The sequence below is a fragment of the Giraffa tippelskirchi genome, chromosome 5 (assembly GCF_054371585.1).
Source record: "Giraffa tippelskirchi isolate mGirTip1 chromosome 5, T2T-mGirTip1v1.2.pri, whole genome shotgun sequence".
In the NCBI taxonomy this organism is placed as follows: Eukaryota; Metazoa; Chordata; class Mammalia; order Artiodactyla; family Giraffidae; genus Giraffa; species Giraffa tippelskirchi.
Genome location: NC_137279.1, coordinates 45,165,491 through 45,184,197, shown reverse-complemented (window position 1 = coordinate 45,184,197; position 18,707 = coordinate 45,165,491). Strand labels below are relative to the sequence as shown.

General features: G+C 36.6%; 1 protein-coding gene across 22 annotated transcripts in view; it reads right to left on the bottom strand.

Annotated features, from left to right (window-relative positions):
• The window catches only part of SDCCAG8 (SHH signaling and ciliogenesis regulator SDCCAG8), a 241,147-nt gene that overhangs the window by 114,174 nt on the left and 108,266 nt on the right, over positions 1-18,707 (bottom strand). The window lies entirely within an intron of this gene.

Below are 18,707 nucleotides of genomic sequence, written 5' to 3'. Positions count from 1 at the left end.
AAAATGCAGTCTACTCTTGGAAAAAAAAACCATGTCTAAGTAGGGTTTTAAACTTAGTATTTAAGTACATTTCAAATTTCTTCATGTTATTACTCAGTATTCTGAACCATTTACAAATACATTGAATATATCAAGCAGGATAAATTGTTTATTTTTCTACATTCATTGCACTACAAATATTCAGTTTATCTCCATCAAAACTGTACATTACCATATAATAAAACAACATATAAGCTATTTTTTACAAATTATGTAATAATGAGCATATTTCTTTCACGCAGAGTAGATTTTCTATATCTTTCTGATTAGATTACTAAGTGAAACTGATTTGTTTAAAATATTTTAAATTGTTAAAGTTTTATCAATACATTTCTATCTCATTATGCAATATAATTAAAAAGATAGAAAAACATAAGAGAAAAGCCTACTAAATTTGGTCTAACATTTATGAAATTAACAAAAAAGCAAAGTAGAACTGGAATTATGTGTTAATTTTAAAATTACAAAAATGTATCCATTAATTTTTTTTTGCTCTTGCTCATGCTCAGTCACTTCAGTTGAGTCTGACTCTTTGCGACCCCATGGACTGTAGCCCACCAGGCTCCTCTGTCCATGGGATTCTCCAGGCAAGAACACTAGAGTGAACTGCCTTATCCTCTTCCAGGGGACCTTCTTGACCTAGGGATCGAACCTACATCTCCTACATCTCCTGTGTTGCAGGCAAATTCTTTACTGCTGAACCACCAGGAAACTGCAAAAATTTATCCATTAATATTTTTACACAGTGCTATATACAAGAAACTATGCTAAATATTATGATGTACTCAGAGTGTTCACCTCCACACTCAGAACTTAGCAATTCAGTTGAGTAAATGAGACAAACATACACAAAAAGACAACCAAAATACCAACCATATGAAAAACAACAAATGAGTCTTAGAGAAAATCTGTGTTTCAATAGGCCAGATTAAGGATATACTAGCATGGGCAGGAAAAGTGGGAAAGAAGGTAAGGCCACATAAACTCATGGAATGATAGATTAGACCAATTATCAAACATTTTTAATTCTAGATTTATAAAGCTGTATTTTTCCTTATAGATAATGAGGAAATAATGATTTAAACAGGTATGCAACATGAGAGAAGCTGAGCTTCAAAATACTGGAATAATGTGTATGATCCTTAAGACAGTGGAGACTGGCAGTAATAGTAGACCACAAAAAGATGGTTGCATACTCCAAATATAAGAAGTAGTGACAGTTAAAAGAGAAATATAAAGAGAACATGATATATGTAAATAAAAGGATAGATATGAAAAGATAACAAAGATGACTATAGAATTTTGAGTTGAGAGGACACTACACAGTGACAGAAATAGAAAATGTATAAAATTCTAAACTTTCTTCAAAAGAAAAAGTGTAACAATTTTTATAAGCACCATCCAACAACAATAACGTATGTAATCTTATATTGGTAATCAGGTTTTATGTATAAAGCAGTTGCTTTCTTAGTCTCATGTAATAAAAAGTCAGATGCTACAGTGAAATCCAGTCAAACACAGAGATAAAGAACATGGGCCCAAGGATCAACAGAAATCAGGGCTCAGACACAGCTCTGGCACTCTCCAGCTCTGTGACCTTGGACAAGTCACTCAACTCTTACCAGTTTCTTCAGTCTAAAATGGGAATGCCAACTCTAGAAAGCACCTAAAACTATTGGGAAGATAAAATGAGATGGTGAATGCTTACTAGAGTGCCTAGGATATAGCAAGAGCTGAATAAAAAACAGCTGGTATCATTACTGCTGATTTTTCTCTCTACCTTTCAAGAAGAGCAAAAATATGAGTAAAGGAAAAAGACATGCCTAAGGATTTATGGTTATCCCTGAGCACTAAAGAGTTATTAATTTAACTCAATAAAATTTCTGGATAAGCACTCATTTGGAGGACACTGAATAAAACTTTATTATAATTTCAAAATGCAAAAAGCATTTTTGTTAGGAAGATGGAAGATTACTGCCTGATTCTGATTATCTGTGCCAGAGAAACAGCTTATTGGTGCAGATAATCAAAATCAACAAATAATCGAACCAGCTGGACCAGGGCTCAACACTTACTCCCCGAGTCAGGAAAATCTGCCATGGCATCAACTCCAACAGTTATAAGAGGAATCTCTTGCCAGAAATGCCATACTCCCACTGGCAGGATAACCCTTTGCTTTGCCCAACTAGGTCAGGGCTGCTTCCTTGGCTGTATACAGTGGCTCAGGGATGAAAGACCACAACAGTCATAGGCCAATTGTACACTACTCTCAAAGTACTCTATTAACCTGCAATGTACACTGCAGTTTGATATGGCCATCTTCTGGCTAACTGGGTAAAGATGAGTCCAGATAGCTTTACACTTTATCAATAAAGACATACTTAAAGTCATGAATGTAACCGCCAGAATAACTAAAAGTTGTTGTTCAATTGCCAAGTTATGTCTGACTCTTTGTGACCCCGTGGACTGCAGTACACCAGCCCTCCTTGTCCCTCACCATCTCCAGCAGTTTGACAAAGTTCATGTTCATTGAATCGGTGATGTCATCCAAAAATCTCAATAACTAAAAGTAGAGATTGTTAAAAGTGGCTACCTCAGGAGAACACTACCAAGAAGGGGATATGGAGAAATGGAGAGTACTATTCATTTATAATCTATAACGCACACAATTTTCTTATTAATCATTTCTTTTCATTATTTATTAGATTTTCTTATCAAAGTAATGTGCCTAATTTAAGTCAAATAGTACTCAGTTGCTCCTAACAAAGAAAGGCAGTGCCCGTGCTCTTCCCCTCCCCCATCTCCAAGCCTAATCCTCAATGGCACATAGTATCCTTCCCTGATATTTATATTCCTACTTTAAAATAACATACTTGCTTCCCTGGTGGCTCACACAGTAAAGAATCTGCCTTCAATGCGGGAGACCTGGGTTCAGTCCCTGGGTTGGGAAGATCCCCTGGAGAAGGGAACAGCTACCCACTTCAGTATTCTGACCTGGAGAATTCCATGGACAGAGGAGCCTGGTAGACTACAGTCCATGGGGTCACAAAGAGTCAGATACAACTGAGCAACTTTCACTTTTATCATGCTATCCTTTGATTTTGCTACATAAGACTTCATCTATTGATTTCCTATGTGACACTAGTGGTAAAGAATCCACCTGCCAATGCAGGAGATGGAAGAGATGAGGATTCGATCCCTGGGTGGGGAAGATCCCCTGGAGAAGGAAATGGCAACCCACTCTAGTAGTCTTGCCTGAGAAATCTGATGGATAGAAGAGCCTGGTGGGCTACAGTCCATAGGGTTGAAAAGACTTGGACACAACTGAGTGATTGAGAACTCATGCATGTTGATTTCCTATATTAAAAAGGTATTGATTTATCTCTCTTATGCTGTGAAAGTGCTGCACTCACTATGCCAGCAAATCTGGAAAACTCAGCAGTGGCCACAGGACTGGAAAAGGTCAGTTTTCATTCCAATCCCAAAGAAAGGCAATGCCAAAGAATGCTCAAAGTACCGCACAATTGCACTCATCTCACACGCTAGTAAAGTAATGCTCAAAATTCTCCAAGTTAGGCTTCAACAATACGTGAACCGAGAACTTCCAGATGTTCAAGCTGGTTTTAGAAAAGGCAGAGGAACCAGAGATCAAATTGTCAACATCCACTGGATCACTGAAAAAGCAAGAGAGTTCCAGAAGAACATCTATTTCTGCTTTATTGACTATGCCAAAGCCTTTGACTGTGCAGATCACAATAAACTGTGGAAAATTCTTAAAGAGATGGGAATACCAGACCATCTGACCTCTCTCTTGAGAAACCTGTATGCAGGTCAGGAAGCAAAAGTTAGAACTGGACATGGAACAACAGACTGGTTCCAAATAGGAAAAGGAGTACATCAAGGCTGTATATTGTCACTCTGCTTATTTAACTTATATGCAGAGTACATCATGAGAAACGCTGGGCCGGAAGAGACACAAGCTGGAATCAAAATTGCCGGGAGAAATATCAATAACCTCAGATATGCAGATGACACCACCCTTATGGCAGAAAGTGAAGAAGAAATAAAGAGCCTCTTGATGAAAGTGAAAGAAGAGAGTGAAAAAGTTGGATTAAAGCTCAACATTCAGAAAACTAAGATCATGGCATCTGGCCCCATCACCTCACGGCAAATAGATGGGGAAACAGTGGAAACAGTGTCCGACTTTATTTTTTTGGGCTCCAAAATCACTGCTGATGGTGATTGCAGCCATGAAATTAAAAGACGCTTACTCCTTGGAAGGAAGGTTATGACCAACCCAGATAGCATATTGAAAAGCAGAGATGTTACTCTGCCAACAAAGGTCCGTCTAGTCAAGGCTATGGTTTTTCCAGTAGTCATGTATGGATGTGAGAGTTGGACGGTGAAGAAAGCTGAGCATCGAAGAATTGATGCTCTTGAACTGTGGTGTTGGAGAAGACTCTTGAGAGTCCCTTGGACTGCAAGAAGATCCAACCAGTCCATCCTAAAGGAGATCGGTCCTGGGTGTTCATTGGAAGGACTGATGTTGAAGCTGAAACTCCAATACTTTGGTCACCTCATGTGAAGAGTTGACTCATTGGAAAAGACCCTAATGCTGGGTAGGACTAGGGACAGGAGGAGAAGGGGACGACAGAGGATGAGATGGTTGGATGGCATCACTGACTCAATGGACATGAGTTTGGGTAGACTCCGGGAGTTGGTGATGGACAGAGAAGGCCTGGTGTGCTGCAATTCATGGGGTCACAAAGAGTCGGACATGACTGAGTGACTGAACTGAACTGAATATCTATGCTGAAATTAGTTTTCATTCAGGATTTTTAAGGGACAGTAACACTGTCTTCAGGATTGTAATATTACAATTAAAAAGCCCTATGCTATTCTGATTCCTAATGGTGTATGATTTGCTTTTTTGTTTCTAAATGCCTTTATAACAATTTTTCTCTGGAATTTTGCAACTTTACAATGCTAGACCTTGAAATGGGCCTTTTTTTCATACGTTGCACTGGGTTTTCAGCAGGCCCCTTTTAATCTGGAAGTTTGTTTGCTGGAAGAAATTTTCTTATATTTTTATTTTAAAATATTCTGATACCATACACTTCAATAATTCCTTTTCCTGGAACTCATGGACATTGGTTTTTGGCTCTGTTGCATTGATCACCTAATTTTATCTATTTGTTCCGATTCTAACTTCTGAGATAGTCCCTTGACATCACGTTCCAAAACTTTTACTGAATTAAAAAAATCTTTTAGCACATCTTTCATTTCCAGGAGATATTTCTTTTTTCATTGTTTTTATATAGCATGTTATTTTTATCATATGAATATAATATTGTATGCATCTATTAAAATATTAAAGTATTTTAGATGTTTTCCTCTGCTATACCGCATCAGTTTCCTTTTTGCTGTTTATTTTAGACACTCTATTATGTAAGAGGCTTTCCTCAAATACATAGTGATACTTGGCTGTCTTTTTATATTTGAGAATGAAGTATTTAACAAAAGTTTGGTGTAACGGTTTTTGGATAATGTAAAAAGTTTATATTATTCTTCAGCAAATATTCACTTCTATCTCCTTCCACTGGTAACGATATACACTATATCTCCCCAATGACTTTGGGCTTCGTCATCTCATTTCAATTGGACAATAGAACTTTCATGTTTATAATGAAAGCAGAAGTCGTAAATATGCTTTTGTAGTTTGACTTTCTTTTTATATTCTGGTGATTCTCCATGAGAAAAGCATGCCTTGAATAGATGCTGTCCCTTTTGCCTGGACCACATAGTAAATACATGTGGATCAGAACCAAACCCAAACCATAGCTCAGACAACCCACAACCTGAAGCAGAACCACCTAGTCAAATGCAGCACAGATCAGTCAAATTTCAGATGACCTGAAGATTCATAAACATGAGCATAAATGATTGTTATTGTAAGCCATGAGTTTTTTTCAACATAAAATAACTGACACACCACTCTAAAGGAACTAAAGGAACACTCTAAAGGATTCTAAAGAAACTAAGAGTCAAAAACATTGAATGATTATCCAAAGGAGTAAATCTAAGCCTTGAACCTGTATTCTGATTTTGCTCCTCTATACCATACCATAAATTAGCCAATAGCTTTTAATTTCTTTTCTTTTTAACCAAGATCCATAGTAAGAAATACATTTTATACCACAATTTAGAAACATATACACTCTCCCACATATATATATATAAATGTAACTATATCATCAAACAATACTAACCCTAATTGTATTTGAAGCACTCAGATATTTCCTATTCCTTCCTATTCTATTCCCCTTAAAAAAAGAAAAACTTTTGGTTTCACCCCATAAAATTGATTCTATGATAATACAATTTGAAAAGTGGCAAAGGAGTCAAGATGGTGGAGGAGGAAGTGAAGTTCACCTCTCCCCACAAATGCATCAAGAATGCATCTACAAATGGAACAATTCTCACAGAGCACTGGTTGAACATTAGCAGAGGTCTCAGACACCTAAAAGGACAAAAAAGACCCAGGTATAACTAGGTAGGATGAAAGAAAGAAGAAGGGAGAAAGAAAAGGAGAGGAAGAGGGACGGGAACGGCACCACTGGTGGGGGAGCTGAAGGACAGAAGAGGTTTCTACAAGGCAGGCAGCCTCCTCAACAGTGGGGAGATCAGTTGGGACAGAATGGGAGCATTGGGGACTGTCAGAGGAGAGCACAACAACTGGTCAATGGGGCAGAACAGAGTGAGACCTTTACAGCTGGTCTCTGCCCCAGCCTAAGATGTGTGTCCACTGGTACAGATGGAGGCTAGGTTCTGAAACATGGGTTTGGAAAGCAAATCTGGAAAGGGGACTGCTGTTAGCTGCGAACAGACAGCCTGAGGGAACAGGAGTGAGGAAATCCATAACCCTGAATGCTTGTGGAGGAAATCCGGACTCCAAAGAAGCAAAGCGCCATTGTTGAGTGATGTGCAAAGGGCAGGGCCACCTTTGCAGCCTCTCTCACCATGCACTGGCCTCTGCCTCATTGCACATTAGGAAGGCTCCCACCAGGGCTGACTTTCACATGTCCACGGCCACTGGCCAAAGCACCTCATTTCAGTCCGGGCTGACTCTCTTGTGCACACAGCTGCGGACTTCCCCAAGCACCTGTCCCCAGCCCTGCAGCCCCAGTGGCCTCCATCTTATCCTCTTCACTCTATCTCCTCCATAGTAGGCACTCTTGCGACCGGAGCCACCACCACTTCTGTATCCCTTTCTTGCTGGGGTAGACTTGTGCAATCTGGGGCAATCTTGAAAGCAGACCCCTGTGGGGCTGAAACCACAGCTGAACCCCAGAGGCCATGCAACTAAGGAAGAAAAGCTAAAATCTCTCCTTGTAGCTACCAAACCATGAATTGATATTGCTGTGATTGGCGTTGTAAACTCAGTGCCTACAGAACATCTGAATGAACAAGCTCCCCAGGTGAGACAGATCTAGCTTTAGCAGCTGTAAACTTTGTGAGCACACACATGTCAGGGTTGGGCCAGGCCAGAGTCTGAGCTGCCTCCATAGTGCCTACAGGGCTCCAGATCCAAGATTACTGCAGTCCTGGGACCTGACTTCAGTGGACCTACCTGAAACTAATACAATATTATAAGTCAATTATACTCTAATAAGAGTTAAAAATAAAAAAGAAATAGAATCACAGATGTAGAAACACTTATGGTTACCAGAGGGTAAGAGGGGAAGGGATAAGTTGGGAGCTTGAGGTTGACATAAATACACTACTATGTATAAAATAGATAACTAATAGGAATCTACTGTATAGCCCAGGTTACTCTAGTCAATATTCTGTAATGTCCTATATGGGAAAAGAATCTAAAAAAGAGTGGATATGTGTATATGTATAACTGATTCACTGTGCTACTGAACAGAAACTAATACAACATTGTAAATCAGCTATAGTCCAATAAAAATTAATTTTAAAAAATTGAGTATATTTCTGATTATTAAAAACTCTATTTTAATATAAATTAAATAGAATGAAATAAAGAATTTCACTAAGATAAGTTCAATATATACTTCTCCTGACTTCCTGAGTAAAAAAAGACTTAGGAAATGAATGTAAAACCCATTTAAAAAATCATGTCATCTTAATTCCAAAGAATAACTTTACTTGGAATGAAAAAGTAGCATATAGTAACTATTTTAATCCAACGGTAGTGATTTATCCCTGCTAATAAATGTGTAAATTAAAAATTATTTAATAATCATTAACCTAGGGTAATTAATTTATACACATAAGGACATGAGGAGAAAAGAAAAAACACTGCAGAACACTAGGAAGACTGGAACTCTTGCACAGTGATAAAGAAGAACCTGTGGTTTTGAAGTGGTCAAAACTTGACAATGTGAATTTATCACTCAGAACCCAATGGATGAATTCACAGAATATATTTAGAAAAATAACGTGGTACATGATATTGAAAAATAAAACATAGCAATATATTACTTGAAAGATAAGCAATTGTTTCTATCAAGTTCTGTGTGGATAAAAAGAATGTACTCATCTGAAATTGAGTATTCATTCATTGACACTTTTATTAACTTGTTGATGTGAAGAATGACTTTACCAAACCATTAATAAGGTTGTCTGTAGCTGCACTAGCTACCTATGGGTATATAAAATTAATTTAAAATAGAGAACATAGCTCCTCAACTGCATTAATTACATAGTGCTCAGTAGCCACATATGGATCATGGCTGCCATATTGAACAGTGCAGGTATAAAATATCTCATCATCACAGAAAAGTCAACTTGATAGCACTGGTCTAGAAAATAGCCAAATTTATTACTAAGACTCACTCTCCAAACTAGACTCTTGGAAAACCAGCCTATGTAAATAAAAAGATATTATAAGTAATATGAAAGTCATTTCAGAAATGGACAAAAATGGTTGTCTTTACTATAGTAGATGTAGAAATGTAAGCAGCTCCTTTGCCTCTTTTCTGTTCATTCCTGTTTCCTTCTGGTCTTAAGCATAAAGACGAGATCACGACACAGCATTTAACCTAACTTCTGATTTCTGCTTTAATGAATGTACACAATTCAGTTCAGTTCAGTTCAGTTCATTTCAGTCGCTCAGTCATGTCTGACTCTTTGCGACCCCATGAACCGCAGCACGCCAGGCCTCCATCTCCATCACCAACTCCCGGAGTCCACCCAAACTCATGTCCATCAAGTCAGTGATGCCATCCAGCCTTCTCATCCTCTGTTGTCCCCTTCTCCTCCTGCCCCCAGTCCTTCCCAGCATCAGGGTCTTTTCCAGTGAGTCAGCTCTTCGCATCAGGTGGCCAAAGTATTGGAGTTTCAGCTTCAACATTAGTCCTTCCAATGAACACCGGGGCTGATCTCTTTTAGGATGGACTGGTTGGATCTCCTTGCAGTCCAAGGGACTCTCAAGAGTCTTCTCTAGCACCACAGTTCAAAAGCATCAATTCTTCGGTGCTCAGCCTTCTTCACCGTCCAACTCTCACATCCATATATGACTACTTGAAAAACCATAGCCTTGACTAGACGGACCTTTGTTGGCAAAGTAATGTCTCTGTTTTTCAATATGCTATCTAGGCTGGTCATAACTTTCCTTCCAAGGAGTAAGCGTCTTTTAATTTCATGGCTGCAATCACCATCAGTAATGATTTTGGAGCCCCCCAAAATAAAGTCTGACACTGTTTCCACTGTTTCCCCATCCATTTGCCATGAAGTGATGGGACCAGGTGCCATGATCTTAGTTTTCTGAATGTTGAGCTTTAAGCCAATTTTTTCACTCTCCTTTTTCACTTTCATCAAGAGCCAGGCTTCAGCAATATGTGAACCGTGAACTTCCAGATGTTCAAGCTGGTTTTAGAAAAGGCAGAGGAACCAGAGATCAAATTGCCAACATCTGTTGGATCATCAAAAAAGCAAGAGAGTTCCAGAAAAACATCTATTTCTGCTTTATTGACTATGCCAAAGCCTTTGACTGTGTGGATCACAATAAACTGTGGAAAATTCTGAAAGAGATGGGAATACCAGACCATCTGACCTGTCTCTTGAGAAACCTGTATGCAGGTCAGGAAGCAACAGTTAGAACTGGACATGGAACAACAGACTGGTTCCAAATAGGAAAAGGAGTCCGTCAAGGCTGTATATTGTCACCCTGCTTATTTAACTTGTATGCAGAGTACATCATGAGAAACGCTGGGCTGGAAGAAACACAAGCTGGAATCAAGATTGCCGGGAGAAATATCAATAACCTCAGATATGCAGATGACACCACCCTTATGGCAGAAAGGGAAGAAGAACTAAAAAGCCTCTTGATGAATGTACACAATGCTTTGCCTAATCTATTGATGCCTTTCCTGGATTAGAAGGTGTAAGAATGAAGAATCAAGTAGCTAAAGAATGATTGGTTTTCTGCCCCTAGCTTCCCCTTAGTAAATCTGCAGGCAGACCCCACAGGTGCAGTTGCACCGTGTGGGTAAGAGAGCATCCAATTGCACAGGCAGATCACACGAGCAAGACAGCATCCTAAGAAAGATTAGAAGTCAGAAGGTTTGCATGAAATGGAAAAATGATGAAGAATCTTACCTCCTATTTTAATGATTAACTGTGATTTGTTTCCCTTTAAAAACTCATGGCTAAGCAGAATCTTCAGAGTTGGTCCCTGGACAGAAGTGCACCTTCTCCCAGGTTGCTGGCTTTTCTGAATAAAACATCTTTCCTTTCTACTGACACTTGCCCTCAATTATTGGCTTTGTGTGGCAAGCAAACCAAACAAACCTGAGTTCGATAACTGAAGGTTGCTGATAACATCCTAGAAGTTCTGTTCATGCTTATCATCATTGAGGGCACACAATATTGATTTAATATGCTTTTACTTCAGGCCTAATAGTAACACTGACACCAGCCATCATTTCTTATGTGTCAGGCACTGTTTTAGTATTTCATAGTTAGATTTTCTATTTTTAATCTCATTTTGTGTTCATGGCAATCTTGTAAACATAAATATCCTATCCTTGTTTTACGATGAGAAAACAGACACAGATATTTAGTGATTTATACAAAATTATATAGTGGCAGAGATGGGATTCAAAATGGGATTAATCTGATTTCAAGTCCTATACTCTTTATACTATATAGTATATTGTCTTCCTAAACAAACTTCAGAAGATAAAAAGGAAAATGACAAAATGTACTTTCTAAAACCTCTTGGACCACAACTTGGCATGGGTACAAGACATGGACAGACACTGAGAGAAGATTAACTCAAGATGTCTGGGATCAAATGTCACACTAGCTAACACAAGGCTCTCAATTTGCAAAGCCCTGGCTGAGATTCACTTTGAAGAAGCATTTCCCCAAGAGATTTTAGGGGTAGCCTTGGGGGTGTGGAGTTTGAATGTGCTTAGCCTTAGGTCCCAAAGTTCATATCTTTTACAACACAAAGACTCCACATAGCAGGAAAGTCGAAGTGGCACTTGACCTTTTAGCCTTCCCAATACAATATGTAACAGTTGGTAAAACTTTTCAGGTTTCTAATCATTTCTAACTGACTCCTAAATCAATTCTTACTCTAAGCAAATATTCTTTAAATGGTTTTAATGAAAGTTTTTTTTTTTTCTCTTTCCATAATGATAAAAGAAGTGGTATCAACGGATCACTTACACTCAGGAGCACTTCCTTGGAGCTAAAGGAGCTCTCAAAACAAGTTTTCAAAACAGATGAGATGGGTCTATGGCAGAAAAAGTACCTTTCTAAAAGAGTGGATCTAAAGAGAAGAATTTAAGACATCTGGTACAAAGCTGATTCTGTTACACTGTGACAATACATCAGCCTTTTTTGTTAAGCAAAGCTCACACTGCTGTTACCCGATGCCAGAAAATTCATGGGCAAGAATAAGAATCATCGCAGCCCTGTGGTCAGTTTACAAAAAAGAGCTCAGGTGATAGGATTACTTTTGGGGGCTGGTTTCCTCCTTGTCTTCATTCATATCTAGTCTCTGTCTGGATAAATAGTAATATATCCCAACAATAAACATAAAATGATATGAATTAAAGTTTTTAAGGTAATGCCCTGGTGGTCCAGTGGTTAGATCTCTGCAGTCTCACTGCCAAGGGCCCAGGTTTGATCCCTAGCTGGAGAACTAAGTTCCCACAAGACCTGCAACATGGCCAAAAAAAAAAAAGGTTTTTGAGAAACTGTATGAATGTCTCCAATGTAGTAGGAATACATGGTTCTAAACACATATAAATCAATACATACAAATCCATGCAGACTATGTAAATCTGAATGATTCAAAAGATTTTCAAAATTAATTTTGACCATACGGAATATTTACCTTACAAATTAAATTCAGAACATAACCCTCTCCTGAAATGTCATTCTGCTATAGTGAAATATACTGTTTATTTTAGTAGCAGAATTTATTTCAATGGGCTCACAAATAATTTTCGTTCTATATTTACAAACATTCTAGAGGGTGAATGGGTCGGTTAAATATGTTACTATATTTAATAGCAGGAATTAATTGCTTTTGCTATAATTAGTGAAGACCCTGGGATTTGACCCTATAAATATCAAGGGACTGTAACTTCAAAGACTTGAAAAACAGCTTCCTAACACTGTCTCCTAATCTCCCCCCCACTCCCAGTTGCAAGTTGACTGAATCAGTAATGCCCGACTACTGGGCAACTACAAAGTTTAATGTATCTATAAGTACTGGGTTGGCCAAAAAGTTTGTTTGGGTTTTTCCACAAGATGTTATGGAGAAACCCCAATGAACATTTTCTCCAACCTAATAAAAACTTCCTTGGAATGATTGCTTAATTATTTACAAATTCACCTAATTGAATTATCATCCAAGAGAATATTTGTTGTACTCATAGCAGTACCTTAAGAGCTATATTAATGGAGTTGATAAACTCAAAACATGTTAAATCTTTGGCAGTTTCTTGCTTTACAAAGCTAGTAATCCTATGGCATCTATCTATTCTACTGCATGTCTTAAAATGTTTATTTAGTTTTAATTGGAGGATAATTGCTTACAACGTTGGTGCTGGTTTCTGCTGTACAACAACGTGAATCAGCTATAAGGAAATATATATGCCCTCCATCTTGAGCCTCCCTCCCCCTCTCCCCATCATCTCACCCCTCTAGGTCGTCACAGAGTGCCAGGCTGGGCTCCCTATGTTACATAGCAGCTTCTGGGTACGTGTGTACTAAGTCGCTTCAGTCGTGTCCAACTCTCTGCGAGCCTATGGACTGTAGCCCACCAGACTCCTCTGTCCATAGGATTCTCCAGGTAAGAATACTGGAGCGCGTTGCCATGCCCTCCTCCAGGGGATCTTCCCTATCCAGGACAGCAGCTTCTAATAGCTACGTATTTGACATGTGGTAGTGTACATATGTCAATGCTACTTTCTCAATTCGTCCTGCCCTCTCCTTCCCCTGCTCTGTACACAAGTCCATTCTCTACAACTGTGTCTCTATTGCTCTGTAAATAGGTTCATCAGTACCATTTTTCTAGATTATGGAATCTAGATTATGGAACCATATATATGCATTGATATTTGTTTTTCTTTTTCTGACTTACTTCACTCCGTGTAACTGGCTCTAGGTTCATCCACCTTAGTTCAACTGATTCACATTCATTATTTTTTGTGGCTGAGTAATATTCCACTGTGTATATATACCACAACTTCTTTATCCATCTGTTGATGGACATCTATGCTGCTTCCATTTCCTGGCTATTGTAAACAGTGCTGCAATGAACACTGTGGTACATGTGCCTTTTTGAATTATGGTTTTCTCAAGGTATATGCCCAGTAGTGGGATTGGTGGGTTATGTGACAGATTTACTCCTGGTTTTTTAAGATTTAACAGTTTTTTCATACTATTCTCCATAGGCTGTATCAATTTACATTTCCATCAACAGTGCAAGAGGGTTTCTTTTTCCTCACATCCTCTCCAGCATTTACTGTTTATAGACTTTTTGATGATGGCCATTCTGACTGGTGTGAGGTGATACCTCATTGTAGTTTTGATTTGCATTTTTCTAATAATGAGCAATGTTGAGCACATTTTTATGTGTTTACTAGCCATTTTTATGTCTTCTTTGAAGAATTAAAATGTTATGTTGGAACATTTAAACAGTCTTATAATGTTTTTGTTGAGAGAATATAACTAAAAAGACCAATGCAGGTCTAAATTCTGTGTACACATGAATGAAATCCTTTAATATGCTGTAACCATCCTTGTTAGAACATTTTTTGCTTTAACTTTTAAAACAAAGTAAAGCTCAAAAAATAATAGTTTGGCTTCTTATTTTCTAGAAGGAAATTATGTCAGCAACGTAGTTAACATTCTAATTTGATAAAAAGATAAACCATTTTACATTTAAAATGTTAATATATAAAATTGACTTTAGGGGAACGTTATTAATGAGTTGGTGCAACCACTATGGAAAACATTATGGAGTGTTCTCAAAAAATTAAAAATAGAACTATCATACAATTGAGCAATTTCACATCTGAGTATTTATATGAAGGTAATGAACTACTATCTTGAAAAGATATCTGCATTCTTATGTTCGTCACAGCATTATTTACAACAGCCAAAATACAAAGCAACCTAAGAATCCACTGACAGATGAATGGATAAAGAGAATGTGATACACACACACACACGAAACGTTACAGTCATAAGAAAGGAAATTCTGCTTTTTTGGTCATATGGATGGACCTGAGACCATTATTCTAAGTAAAATAAGTTAGACAGAGAAAGACAAATACTGGATGATCTCATTTTTATGTGGAACCTAAAAAAAGTGAACTCAGACACATAAAAGATAGGTTGTTGCTAGAGTTGGGGAACGGGGATGTGGGCAAAATGGGTGAGGGTGGTCAAAAGGTAAAAACTTCCAGTTATAAGATAAATAAGACATTAATTTTTTTAAAGGCCAATAATAAACTATAAACCATGATTCCTTCTATTCTTCCCTGAGAACTGGGGCCATGATTCTTTGGCTGAGGGGCAAGAGGGTGGTCAGTGAAGATAATCTGAGGTAAGAGTCACCAATGCAAAGTCACCAATGCACCAATGCAAATTTTACTTGAATTTCCTAACAAATTAACATAATTCTTTTTTACAGTCGTAATTTATGTGAAAAAAAGTTAGACCTAACTCTAACCCAATGCTTTTGAAGGTACTTCAAAAGTATTTTGCTTGCTACAGTAAGTACATTCAAAAAAAAATAACCCTGGAGTTTTCTCTCAAAATAAACTGTAATAAAAACAGGAAGGTCTCTTTTCTGATGGAACATCATTATATAAAAAGATTAGTGTTTTCAAAGACCAAAGAATTATTTGGTATGCTTTTCTCTCTGACAGAACAGGAACGATCTAATAAGTACAAAATCTGCAAGATAAAAAAATGACTAAAGGAGAAATATCTACAAATAGTTACTCCAAACTCAAATGTTCACACAGTTGACTTTAATCACCATTTGAAAATTGTTTTATTACCAATTTGGAAAATCACCCACAGCAAAAATAAAATAAAATAATTCCAGTTTAGGAAAACTGTTACTTTATTCCTTCTTAAACAATTTCTTCCTAACTCCTTAGTTCAATACAATAAATATTTCTGAGTACCTATGCACTTACCATGTGCCAGATATTGTATAGTATGTATATTTTATATTACATATGTAACACAGATTTTATATATATATATATATATATATATATATATAAAATCCAGATGACCAGACAATTACAAATATGTATCCAATCTGTCTGCTCTTTATCTCACTCTGTCTTTCTTGTACTTCATTACTATTAAAATAAAAATTTCCTATCATTTTGATAAAAAGGCAAACCCAATGATACATCTAAACTATTATATCATTTTCTCCTCAAATTTATAATAATCTCAGCTATGGTAAATAATAGAAATTACTGCCATACTCTTGCTTAGTTCTTATAAAAATTTATAGCAGAAAATGTTTTATAAGCATTAATATTAAGGCTCCAAGATTCACATTAAATGAAGTCCAACCATAATTTTCAGATTATATTACTACATTTTGGGTATAATTTGTTCCTTACAGCTTTGTATATTAGAGTTATGAACATTTTCCAATAGAATAATTTGATTTAAAATACATTAGAATATATGATTACAATAACTGGTTATATTGCCCAATACTAATTACAGAGTTCTTGTTACTGCAGCATTCTTTATGTGTAGAAACATGGCTAAACACAAATAAAAAATAAGACTAAAACAATTATAATAAACAAGAGAATGAAAGGCATTTTCAAGTAAGATTCTTTATATCTTTATTATATTTATCTATCTACTGGGCTTCCCTGGTGGTTCAGATGGTAAAAAATCTGCCTTCTATGCAGGAGACCCAGGTTTGATCTCTGGGTCGGGAAGATCCCCTAGAGAAGGGAATGGCTACCCACTCCAGTATCCTAAGGGCGTCCCTCATGGCTCAGATGGTAAAGAATCTGCCAGCAATGTAGGATATGCAATTCAGGATATCAGTAAGACATTCTTATATCTTTATTATGCTTATCTATCTATAAACATAAATAAATTTAAGTGAACTGAAAATACTACTAATCCTAAAGTTATATTTGATTTAAACATTATACACAAATTTAAATATGTGAAGTTAATTATGTATTTATTATTTATAAAAAATATTTTTTATTACTAAATGTATTTACAATGATGTCAGGTTCTCATTATGAGATTAAAAATATTTAAATGACATCAAAGATGTCATTTAAACCCCAAATTAAATAGTTTTTGAGTTTTTTTCCTTAAAAATTGAGACTATTACTTTAAATGAACTGTAGCATAAAGTTCAGTGCAATGTGAAATTTCAATAATATCCTATATTTTCCATTAATGAGTCAGATGTAATTTTTTTCAGATATTATAGTTATAGGAATATCAATATAATATTCAAGTATGCTTTCAAAGCCCCATACATTTTAGAATAGATATAAAAGTCCTGAGAACTATAAAACCACAAGTTCCAAAAAAAACTACTTAATAAAGCAGCTCCTATTCTAACAGTAGCATGATTATCCAGTTATTTTTTTCAGCTATTAAAAACTATATAAGAATAAATTATCCCATTTAGTCTTATCTAGAAAAACAGGGAATGCTGGCATAACTATTTTGTCTTTTAGATAATGTACACATTTTTATTATTTTACAACAAGAACAAATTATAACTTTTATACTCAATGTAGCTTTTACAGGAGCTGTCAGAAGAATACTGGTTAAATATTCTGCTTCCTAAAGGGAAAATACAAGAAAAGTTTTGGGTTATTTTCTCCTAACTTTCAAGGCTTCAGTGTATATTTTTAATTTATCAAATATAATTCCTCTTCCTTAAATATTATTCTGGCTATATTTCTTCTACAAAAATGTGTTCCCACCAAAAGGACCTTAAAACATTTGGGAAGTTTAACTCCTGTTTACACCAAGATTTTGTTTCATAAAAACACAGGCCTTTAAAAATGGACACAGTTAAAGATAGAAGTCTTATTTATCATCTGTATCTATTCCCTCTCTTTACAGATGAGAACACTGGGTGGGGTCTAGTGAGGTTAAATGACCCACTGAGGGTCACTGAACTGGACTCGAATCCAGGCTTCGTGCTCTTTACCAACACCTAGTTCCCTTCACATGTGGAATAACGCCAAACCACAAAGCTAAGTCAGTTATGAGTACAAACACACTCCTATTGCAATAATTAATTTTTAAATGTAATAAAGAAAACACATCATCTGTTTCCTTTCTGACAACTATGATTCAACACAAAGTTTTTCTTTTTGCTCTGTGTATCTCTTATTAGTTAAATTCTGTCTACCTCTGGCAATCAGAACAAATTTAAGACTCAGCCCCCTTTTGTAAAAAGCTAGTTTTATAAGACCATATATGCCATTTTTCAATTGAGGGAAAAATATATTTTATTGGATTTTAGTTTTATCAACATTATTGTTTAGCACAAAATATTTCTCTTGTCTCAAACCAAGAAAAGCTCAAACCTATTCAAGATCTCCCCATCTTTCACTTCAAATGGAATGATTTTATGTTACAGGAAATCATATTTTAATTCTCTGCTAAATCAGTTTCAAATGACTGAGAAAAGGAAACATCAGTGTAAGGAGTCTGGACACTTAGCAGTATGGATGCTAGACTACAGCTCCTCTTCTTTCTCATATAAGTACACTGGACCTCTGTGAGGTCACCTCTCTTTTCTACCTATACAGTTTCTACTACTCCTTAGTGTATCTGATTACAGAGAACATCGATATCAATATTCTGGCTCTAAAATTCTGAAGAAAGAAAGAGAAGTGGCATATTACTGAAAGCACACCTAGAAATTCAGACCTACAGGCTCTTGCCTGAACACTTCTGCTTGGATACAAAATATTCCATGTCTATCTTCAACTCACCTCTTTGCTGTACTCTGCTCGTGACACAAAATGGATCCTTTTCCACTGGAAAACTGGACAATTTAACCTTATCTTGTTGGAGGAGTTTCACCAAAATTAATGAGATGTTCTTATGTGAAGAGGAAACAGCAATTTTTAACAACAAAA